This window comes from Lithobates pipiens, unplaced genomic scaffold, assembly GCF_037356315.1.
Source record: "Lithobates pipiens isolate NorthernLeopardFrog02 unplaced genomic scaffold, aLitPip1_a1.2 Scaffold_16, whole genome shotgun sequence".
Taxonomy (NCBI): Eukaryota; Metazoa; Chordata; class Amphibia; order Anura; family Ranidae; genus Lithobates; species Lithobates pipiens.
The window spans coordinates 478,739,562-478,749,914 of record NW_027507748.1 but is presented as its reverse complement, the minus strand read 5'-3'; the positions used below and the strand labels follow the sequence as shown (position 1 = coordinate 478,749,914).

The following is a 10,353-nucleotide window of genomic DNA, read 5'->3' as shown; positions in this document are numbered from 1 at the left end:
AGTCCTGTGATGTGTCCTGATCTCAGTGTAAAGTGCTGGTACTAATGCTGCACAGCTCTGCCCTATTGTTGTGTACAGATGACTCACCTGCAGACCCTGTGTTTACATGTAAATAGCCGGTATTAGTATGTCAATAGCGGTGGCATTACTAATTAAATAGCTGTGGCCGGCGGCATCGATATGTAAATAAAGGCAGCATTCATATGTGTATCATGCTCCCCTGCAGTGAGATGATGTGCTGTAACCTCTAGCAACCATTCAGTGAGCAGTATTACTGCATGTTAATCTCTAGAAACCAATTAACAAGCAGAAATCATTTGCTGTAACCTCTAGCAACTAATCAGTGAACCGTAATATGTACTGTAACCTCTAGCAACCAAGCATTAAGCAGTAATGATATGCTGTAACCAATTAAAACCAATCGCTGCCTGATCTGATACAATAAACTTATTTTAAGTCTAGCTGCTATTTATTGTATGTCTCAGAGCAGGTGGAGAGTGAAATTGCATGGGGGGGGGGAACCCCAAGAAAATTCTTGCCCAGGGTCCAATCAATATTAAAGACGGCCCTGGCCCTGATTACATGTCTGGATGTCCCCTGCGAGGAGATGCCACTGATCGGCTCTCCTTGCCACACATGATTACCAGCATTTCCATGGTTACATGTAACTGGCTGTCATTGGACACAGACCGATCACATGGTTAAAGAGCAGCGGCTGCGACTCTTTACAAAGATGGTGGTGCTGCTAGGACACGGCACAGCCGTGATCGCTGCCCTGCGCGCCGTTCAGGTGTGCCGTCATTTGAGGTCCACCCAGAATGAGAGCTGTACTGTCCCTCTGTCATTTGAGGTTGGGCAGGCGGCAAGCAGTTAAAGTGTATTTTTTCCCCAAAGAATGCATTTGAAAAACTGCTGCGCAAATACAGCGCGACATAAAATATTGCAGCATTCGCCATTTTATTCCATATGGTCTTTGCTAAAAAAAAAAAAAAAAAAAAATGGGTTACAAGTAATTTTCTAGCAAAAAATCCTGATTTAAACAGAAAAGTGCCAGAAAAGCCTGTGGCTGCTTGTTCCTGTCAGCAGTAAAAGGCGATCGGAGGAGAAGAGCACATGTAGAAGGACAGGTCAATGGCAGGCTGCGGCTGTACGGGGCTGATCGCTGGAACCAATGCTGTTGGCTTTGGCCCTGAGCGTTCAGGGTTAAAGCAGCCTTGACATGACTACATGCATTCATACGTGTTTAGAAGACGTGCATATGATTGGCAGCGTAAATGAGGCCCCGGGGCGGAGAGCAGTGAGGAGGCTCCGCCCTTCTATGAGTAGGGCCTGGCTCCAATCACAGGGAAAGTTGACAAGTTTTCTTGTTCCTCCTCCTCCTCTCCTCCCCTTTTTACATAGCTCGCTGACACACACACACATACGCAGCTCCGCCCGCCTCTTCTTCTCCACTCTCAGCCCATCCATAGGCTGCACTGCACGGCTCCTGTCATCTCTTCTCGTCGCTGTCACCCGGCATACATCTTCTGATATCAGGTAAGAGCGCCAGGTCTGAGCCTGAACTGTGTGTAAGGCGGGAGGGAATGAGGCGCCAGGCCTCGGCTCTGCAGAGATTTCCATGTGTCAGCCGCTCCCTGTCCCACAGCTCCAGCCTGCCTGGGTGTCACTGCTTCCTCAGCCCCTGGAGGAGGGCGGACCGAGCCCATCCTGCCTCGGCTCCATGGAAGGGCGACACCTACAAGTAGTTGGGGGGCCACAGGGTACCTATGACTGGACTTACCCCTCCTGTTTCCTATAGACACGTGTGTGTGTGTGTGTGTGTGTGTGTGTGTGTGTGTGTGTGGACCATGTTCTGTATATAAGAGAGGGCCATACTTCTAGAGGGTTCCTCTCTACACCTCAGGGAGGGGACCTGCTGCACACAGACAAGGAGCTGAGGAGACCGCGCCGCACACGTAGACCGCTGACGGGGAGCTGAGGAGACCGCGCCGCACACGTAGACCGCTGACGGGGAGCTGAGGAGACCGCGCCGCACATGTAGACCGCTGACGGGGAGCTGAGGAGACCGCGCCGCACACGTAGACCGCTGACGGGGAGCTGAGGAGACCGCGCCGCACACGTAGACCGCTGACGGGGAGCTGAGGAGACCGCGCCGCACATGTAGACCGCTGACGGGGAGCTGAGGAGACCGCGCCGCACACGTAGACCGCTGACGGGGAGCTGAGGAGACCGCGCCGCACACGTAGACCGCTGACGGGGAGCTGAGGAGACCGCGCCGCACATGTAGACCGCTGACGGGGAGCTGAGGAGACCGCGCCGCACACGTAGACCGCTGACGGGGAGCTGAGGAGACCGCGCCGCACACGTAGACCGCTGACGGGGAGCTGAGGAGACCGCGCCGCACACGTAGACCGCTGACGGGGAGCTGAGGAGACCGCGCCGCACACGTAGACCGCTGACGGGGAGCTGAGGAGACCGCGCCGCACATGTAGACCGCTGACGGGGAGCTGAGGAGACCGCGCCGCACACGTAGACCGCTGACGGGGAGCTGAGGAGACCGCGCCGCACACGTAGACCGCTGACGGGGAGCTGAGGAGACCGCACCGCACACAGACCGGGAGCTGAGGAGACGCTCCCGGTCAGCAGTCTATGTGTGCAGCGCAGTCTCCTCAGCTCCCGGTCTGCGTGCAGCGCAGTCTCCTCAGCTCCCGGTCTGCGGTCTATGTGTGCGGAGCGGAGGAGACAGCGCCGCACACATAGACCGCTGACTGGGAGCCGAGGAGACCGAGCCGCACACAGAGAAAAGGAGGGTCAGACAGTGTGGACATGCTACCTTTCTTTGTGGGGATGTGCTGCAAAATACAATATAAACCTGGGAACATGTTACTCGAATCCAGTACTCTCCAAATTGTCACCCGGGGGGTGGCCCTTTGCTTGCCTTTATCTGGCCCTTGGGGAAGTATTCCTCTCACTGACACAAGACATTATTCCTCTGACCAACAGCGTGGCGTCCTTCCTCCAACTGACGCCAGCGTCCAGCCCTCCTAAAGTCTGAAGGATAGGAAACTAGCCCTTTGTTAGGAAAGTTTGTAGACCCCTGCTCTAATCAATGTCCCCAATACAAGCTGCCCAAGGGGACACACATAATATACCAAAGGGCTGAAGGTTGGGCACCAGGGGTTTAGAGGAAGAAAAACAAAATGCTGGATGCCTGTAAAACAGGCGTTTTGTTGGACTCAAGTGTGCATGAGGCCTAATCTCTACGTATTTACATGTTTTCCTGACTGCCTAATAATCTCCATGTATTTGTATGTATGTTCTGACTTCCCATCAATCTCCATGTATTTGTATTCTGCTGACTTCCATCCTAATAATCCCCCGTCTTCAGGTAGTGGGCAGGTCACACAGATGTTCATGAGAGTCAATGTCTGGGTCACAGCTGCCAGTGTTTCTGCACACAGAGCGGGCTCCTGGCAGTCCTTGGATTTGCACCTTCTCCATTTCTGTCACAGCCATGACTCATCCTCCTCGACTTTAGTTTTCATCTCCTTCAAAACCACCAGAGCTGGAGAAGAGGGTGGCATGTCACTACATGTGTCAGAGCGTACATGAATATTCATGTCTGCTATATTTCGTTAATGCTGACTTCACAAGCCTTAGCTATGGCTAGTAGTGGTTGCACTGAAACCTAGGGCCTGATGAACTAGGATTAGTGAAATGCAAATCATTGCACGTTTCGACGATTATGCACTGCCTATAGTTAGGTGCAGAATAAAAGGGGGTCAGTCACAGGGACACAGAGGGGGGGGGGGGTTGGGGGTGACACACTATAAAGAATTAGTATATTTCTGCACCATGACTAATTCACAGGGACGTTGTAACCCATAAAAAGAGCATATCTCTGCCCCACTCTAAGGGCTCATTTGCAGGGTGCAGAGGGCTATACACCGTAAAGTGTGTATTTCTGCACCACCTCAAGGGGCTCATTCACAGGGGCACAGAGGTTTGTACACCATAAAATGCGTATGTCTGCGCCATATCTAAGGGCTCATCCTCCGCTAAGTAGAATGCTGTAGATGTTATAAAAAAAAAAAAAAAAGCATATTTCCGCCCTACCCTAAGGGCTAACTTTCAGGGGTACAAAGGGCTGTACACTGTGAAAACAAGTGTATTTCTGCACCACTCTAGGTGCTTATTCACGGGGCATTGAAGTCTTAACATCATAAATGACACCTATTTCTGTTCCATTTCTATGGGCTCATTGATTGGGCAAAGAGATCTTAGGCCTCGTGCCCACGGACGTTATAAAAAACGAGCTGTAAAGCTAGTACCGACACCAGGAAAAAAGCAGCGTTAAAAAACGCGATTTTTATCAGCATTTTGCATTGGCGTCAATGCGCATTCAGCCGTTTTATGGGAGCCCATTGATTTGCATATAAGTCACACCAGAAGTCTGATCATGATGATCCGACTTGTGTGCTGAAGATCTCGAAGGGGAAGCCCACCAAAATGGAGAAAAAAAAACAAACAAAAAAACACGCTTGGTTTCCCCAGGACGATGCAACACCCTTCGATCTGGTATGGACTTTAACCACTTCAGTCCCGGCCTATAGACATGTGATGCCCACAGATGGGATCTCCAGTCCGCCAGGCTCCCGCGATTGCCTGGGAACACAGCAGGACCGTGGATCTGTGTATGTAGACACACAGATCCACGTGCTGTGAGAGGAGACCGATGGTGTGTTCCCAGTACAGAGGAACACCGATCGGTCTCCTCCCCTTGTGAGTCCCCTCCCCCCTACAGTTAGAATCACTCCCTTAGGGAACATATTAACCCCTGCAGCCAGGGCCGCTGATAGGTCAGCACAACAAGCCCTGTTGTACCGGGCCCAGCCAGCAGGGGGGGCCCGAGCAGATTTCTAGCTAAAAAAACGAATTCGCTAAATAAGTTTATTAACCTGCTCCTACTTGATTGGCAAGGTATATAGTACCTTCCTGGGCCCCCATCAGGTTAATAGAGGGGCCCAGGAGGTGAGAGAAGAAGAGGAAGTTTTTCTCTATTTTCGGGTGGAGGCATACAATCCCTGCTCAGCATCTGTGTACCTTGTGCTCACTGTATGCTTTCCTGGGCGGATGGATTCAATTGTAATGCGGCTCCCTTCCCTCAGTAAGTGCCGTGCTGCTGGAGCCTGAAGGAGAGACTGAAAGAGTAATCCTGATGGTGGTCCCACAGGCAAGCAATTCCCCTACACACACATCACACAGGCTGAGGCTTAGTCCCCTGACTCCCCAATGATGATCACCAAGGGGACCTGTCAGGTACGCTGTATGGGGCCCCATGATTTCTAACAGCGGCCCTGCCTGCAGCAGCCCCTGGTGTTAACCCCTTCCCTGCCAGTCACATTTACACAGTAATCAGTGCAATTTTTATAGCACCGATCGATGTGTAAATGGTCCCAAAAAAGGGTCAAAAGTGTCCGACGTGGCCGCCATAATGTTGCAGATATGAGAGGGGGGAGGAGGGGGGAAAAAAAAAAAGGAGAGAAAACAAAAAAAAAAAAAAAAGGAGAGAAAACAAAAAAAAAAAAAAAAAAACAGATCGCCGCCACTACTAGTAAAAAAATAAAATAATGCCGTAAATCTATCCCCTATTTTGTAGATGCTATAACTTTTGCACAAGCCAATCAATTGCGATTTTTTTTTTTTTTTTATGGGATATTATAGCAAAAAGTAAAAAATTGTGTTTTTCTTCAAAATTGTCGCTTTTTTTGTTTACAGCGCAAAAAATAAAAAAACCACAGAGGTGATCAAATACCACCAAAATAAAGCTCCATTTGTGGGGAAAAAAAAAGGATGTCAATTTTGTTTGGGTGCAACGTTGTACGACCGCGCAATTGTCAGTTAAAGCGTCGCAGTGCCAAATCGCAAAAAGTGCTCTGGTAAGGAAGGGGGTAAAATCCTCCGTGGCTGAAGTGGTTAAGGGGAACCCTCACTGCAAAAAAAAAAAAAAAAAAAAAAAAAAAAGGTGCGGGGGGGGGGGGCCCTCCCCAAAATATTCATATCAGACCCTTATCGGAGCACGCAGCCCGGCAGGTCAGGAAAGGGGAACGAGCATGCCCCCCTCCTGTACCATACCAGGCTATATGCCCTGGTTAGGTGGGGCCCTGCGCCCCCCATCCTAAAGCACCTTGTCCCCATGTTGATGAGGACAAGGGCCTCCTTCCCAACAACCCTGGCCGTTGACTGTCAGGCCCTTATCAGAATCTGAAAGCCCCCTTTAACAAGGGGGCCCCCAGATCCCACCCTCCCATGTGAGTGTGTGTGACTTGTTAAACCAATGGCCAGGGTTGTCGGGAAGAGGCCCTTGTCATCAACATGCTCTGATAAGGGTCTGGTATGGATTTGGGGGGGGGGGGGGGACCTCATGCCATTTTTTTCCATGGGGGTTCCCCTTAAAAATCCATACCGGGGCGTCTGGTATCGTCCTGGGGGGACCCCAAGCCAATTTTGGCGGGGGTTCCACATCAAGATCCTCAGCACAAGTCGCACCGCATGTCGGAGTATCATGATTTGACTTCTGGTGCCATTTCTATTCAAATCAATGGACTCCCAGAGGGAATCATTGATTTTCAATAGAGAAAGAGAAACGCCTGTATACAGCGTTAAGTCGCGTTTAGCATTTATTGCCGTTTTTACAGCTCTAGTGCTGGAGCCTGGTCCTGGGTGTTTGGAGTTTAAAAACGCCTATGCCACTTACAGCTCAAAAAACGCCTGTGTGGGTATGAGGCCATTGAATAACATGGAGATGCATATTTAAGCTGTAAAAAAAGTTACTAAACGCGGCTGTAAAAACGCTCGTGGGCATGAGGCCTTATACTGTAAGAAAACAAGTTGATTTCTGTGCCATTTCTAACGGCTCATTAACGGGGGAAAAGAGGTCTTTAAGACAGTAAAAAGCAAACTTATTTCTATGCCACATCTAAGGGCTCATTCACACATGTGTATTGGTTCCTACATTGTAAAAACAAGTGTATTTATGCACTTGGGAGTCATAGGTGTTGTGTACAGCCACCTGTACAAATCAATGGAAGCTAGTAAATCACACAACCAAGTATTTACATGCTTACAGGGACAGATAAAATGCCCTGTATGCAAACTGCCTGTGCCCAAGGCGCCAGACTTCCATTGGAAAGATGATGCGGTGCCTGGACTGATTTCTGTGTTATCACCAGAGAGCAGACTTCAGTCCGCTCTCTGCTGAAAATGGGACACAGGAGTGCAAAAGCAATTGCACTCCTTTGACCCAGAGGAGAAGCCCAGCCAAAAGAGCTTTGGCTGGACTTCTCCTTTAAGGCAGGCCATGAATGATGCTATTTGCTTTCCCCTGATTTTCTACAATCAACACATTTCCCTGCCAGCAGGACACGCTCCCGGCCAAAATCGCATACAAAACAGGCAGGTTGTACTGAATTAGATTGATGGATCTACTTCAGTACAACCAGCCTACCCATGGATGAAATCTCAGCCTGTCCCTGCTGAACTGGGTGAGATGTGATCCATCTATGGCTGGCTTAAAGTGGTTGTAAACCCTTACAGACCACTTTGTTTAGATTAAGGCTTACCTGCATGCATGCGATCATGCCGTTAGTGGCGGCTCCCATGCACATGTGCGGGAGTGACATCGCGGCTCCGGCCAATCACAGCGCCGGAGCCATGATACCCGGAAGGAAGATGGGCATTTCGTGGAAGAGGGGACTGCTGTGATAATCGCTGGGTCCTGTGTCAGGAAAGTGTCACATAATGGGCTACTATGCGATACATAGTAGCCCATTATGCTTTACCTTTGCAGGTAAACAGAGGAAGTAAAACCCATCAGGGTTTACTTCCTCTTTAAGACCATTTTTTCTGTTATGCTTTGGCCCACTGGTCATTTCTTACCTCCTTTACCCTTCAAAGTGAAGAAATATTACTAACTGGTGCATTCAGTTTTAGTTTTCCATTCCTCGAATACTACCTTGCGCCATCAATAGTTTATCTAGTTTGGTCTGTTTTTTGTTGGAAAGTGCCATATTATATGATTTATTATAGGTTAAGATATTGTTTAAAGTAGAATTAAACTTTACCCCATATAAAAGCTCAGGTCAAGTTCTGAAAAAGGGACTTTTTTTCTGCGTTTACCTGCACACGTTCAGTCCTTCATTCTCAGCATCCCCATATGTTATTAATTTCTAGCTATTCTGGATATATCAGAATATAGTATTGGTTTGCTTTTTTTTTTAAATATATACTGCCCTGATTAAAGAGAAAAATGCAATATGTTTTAGCTCAGCACAAAATATATGCTGCGTCATACAGATGACAGTCATAAAACGTAGCTCACAGCAGTTGGCAAGTTATGCCCTGGTGCTTCTAGGGTCACAGTCTGAATTCCTGAAAAAGAATGTCGGTCTGCTTTTGTGAAAGTGCTTCCCAGTGTTGCAGGATATGATGGCTGCTCTGCCAAAACCTGAAATCTGTGCTACAAGCAAATACTGCATTGCGTTTGGTTGTGAATTATCTGAGCCTTATTCAGAGTTTACACTTTTTTTTTTTTTTTTAAAGCAGATTATCAGCCAGATTTAATCCCGCTAATTATAAAAGATCATTAAATGCATATATAACTACAATAAATTCTTTAATCCGTCTAGATTTGGAATCAACCGATACCAATTTTTCAGAAAATGCTGATATCGGTCGCAAACTAGACCGATTACCAATGTTGCTTCAAGTGGTTTTACCAGGGTGATGCCTGCAGCTGCAGGCATCACCTTGGTACCATTCTTTCGAGCGGATGATCGGCTTTATTGTAATAACAACCGATGCGGCTCAGCAGCCGCTCGACCGTTATTACAAGCAGTGGAAGGGGACGTCACTTCCTGGATTACTGGCATCTTAAAGGCGCCAGTTTTAAAAAATAAAAAGGTATTTAGAAATGCCAATCTTGACATTTTGAATACTTTCAAGTAGAGCTGCACGATTCTGGCCAAAATGAGAATCTGTTTTTTTGCTTAGAATAAAAAGATCACAATTCTCTCACGATTGTGACGTAAAATCTTTCACATTATAAAAAAAATAAAAAATAATAAAATGGGCTAACTTAACTTTTTTTTTATTTTATTTTTTTTATATAATTCATTAAAGTAATTTTCCCCCCAAAAAATTGCATTTGAAATACAGTGTGACATAAAATATTGCAACAACCACCATTTTATTCTCTAGGGTGTTTACCAGAGCCGCACAATTAATCGTCAAGAATCGCTATCACGATCTCGACTAAAGTGTTTCACAATTATTTCTATGCAAAGAATTCTTTCTGCTCTTCGCTGTACAAGTTTTAAAAACACACACTTATAGCATCTAGGAGTGGGTTTAAAATCCTAGTCCACCAGCTGCGGTTTATAAATGGTACTAATAGACAAGTGCTTAAAGTTGCTTAGTCATTGGCTATACTGTGTGGTTCAACAATTTACACAAACAAGCTGGGTTATTATTACTGATATCTGCATATGCATATATGGTGCCCTGAGTATTCATACCCCTTGAAAAAAACTTTCCACATTTTGTCATGTTACAACCAAAAGCATAAGTATTTTTTATATTTTACATTTTTTTTTTTGGAATTTTATGTGCTAAACAAACCCAAAGTGGAAGGAAAATGTATAAAATGGTTTAAATTTTTTTGTTTGTTTTTTTACAAATAAATATCTGAAAAGTGTGGTGTGCATTTGCATTCAGCCCCCTTTTACTCTGATACCCCTAACTAAAATCTAGTGGAACCCATTGCTTTCAGAAGGCACCTAATTAGTAAATGGCAAAACCTTAAAAAATAAAGTAAAATAAACCTCCCAAGACATGCTCATCCACCTAAACGGATAGGCCGGGCAAGGTGAGCATTAATAAAGCAGCCAAGAGACCCATGGTAACTCTGGAGGAGCTGCAGAGATCCACAGCTCAGGTGGGAGAATCTCTCCACAGGACAACTATTAGTCAAAACGTGGTGGTGGCAGTATCATGTTGTGGGGATTTTCTTCAGCAGGGACAGGGAAGCTGGTCAGAGTTGATGGGAAGATGGATGAAGCCAAATACAGGACAATCTTAGAAGAAAACCTGTTAGCCTTTGTACACGCTGTCTGACTTTCCGACCACAAAATCCGATTTTTTTCCAACAGATTTTGTCCGAAACTGGTCTTGCATACACACGGTCGGACAAAGTTGTCGGAAAATCCGATCGTTCGTAACGTGATGACGTTCGTTACGACAGGAATATGTTCAGGCTAGTAGCCAATAGCTTTGGTCTCTGTAATTTGATCTGAA

The 10,353-nt window shown here is 46.9% G+C and overlaps 1 protein-coding gene across 25 annotated transcripts in view; it reads left to right on the top strand.

Moving 5' to 3' along the window:
- Positions 1-1,370: 1,370 nt before the first annotated feature.
- MBNL2 (muscleblind like splicing regulator 2) overlaps positions 1,371-10,353 on the top strand; it is a 223,511-nt gene continuing 214,528 nt past the window's right edge. For 22 of the 25 annotated variants that reach the window (XR_013274601.1, XR_013274600.1, XM_077483025.1 and 19 more), the window contains exon 1: positions 1,371-1,536. The gene's annotated coding sequence lies outside the window, so the exon portion shown is untranslated. The remainder of the gene's footprint in view (positions 1,537-10,353) is intronic. The other 3 variants (XM_077483004.1, XM_077483007.1, XM_077483006.1) reach the window with 1 other exon arrangement.